Genomic DNA, 725 nt, shown 5'->3' on the forward strand with positions numbered 1-725 from the left:
ATGCTGAATACATGTGACACTGCGGGTGCTTTAATTACAGGGGCTCTCAGAACCATTCTATTCAAAGCACCTCTCTCCCCACCTCATAGGATGTGTATAGAGGCCCCTAGGGATTTTTCAATAGCGTTTCACATTTACCTCCAGCTGCCACCCAGAAACTTGGTAAAAAGGTTAAAAATGGGTGTTGTAACTTAAAGCAACCTGCTCACTCACTAGCAAATGTTAAATTAAAACAAGTTTATTACAAGGAAAAAGGTGAACAGCGGTACTCCCTAAGCAAAACCTTAACTATTAACCTTTAGCTGTAGCTCAAAATGGATCACAGTCACAGTCAGTGGCAAACCAACCTGGGGAGCTCCCTCCTAGCCAAGTCACTTTGGAAGAAAGTCTCACCCACAGCTGCCATCTAGGGACTCTACCACTTGCGGTCCAAAAGAAATTTCTTATTTGAGCCAGTATACTTAGTGCAGTGGGCATGGAGGGCTGCCAGTTAGCAGCCTGGCATAAAGAAACCGCACTCTGGGCTGGGCAAGACTCTGGTCAGGAGTGTCTAGGAGAGTCCCCTGGTGCCACAGAAGCATGGTGTGGGTGACCCAAAAAGGATTTGCAATCATAATCTCAGGCCAAAACCCAGTTCCTTATTCAAGCTGTTATACTTAGTACTAGCAAATTGCCCATCAAGAATGATGTGGGGGGAGAACTGCAGGTATGGAGCCCCACAACTG

This window comes from Crocodylus porosus, unplaced genomic scaffold, assembly GCF_001723895.1.
Source record: "Crocodylus porosus isolate Cpor-Errol unplaced genomic scaffold, CroPor_comp1, whole genome shotgun sequence".
In the NCBI taxonomy this organism is placed as follows: domain Eukaryota; kingdom Metazoa; phylum Chordata; order Crocodylia; family Crocodylidae; genus Crocodylus; species Crocodylus porosus.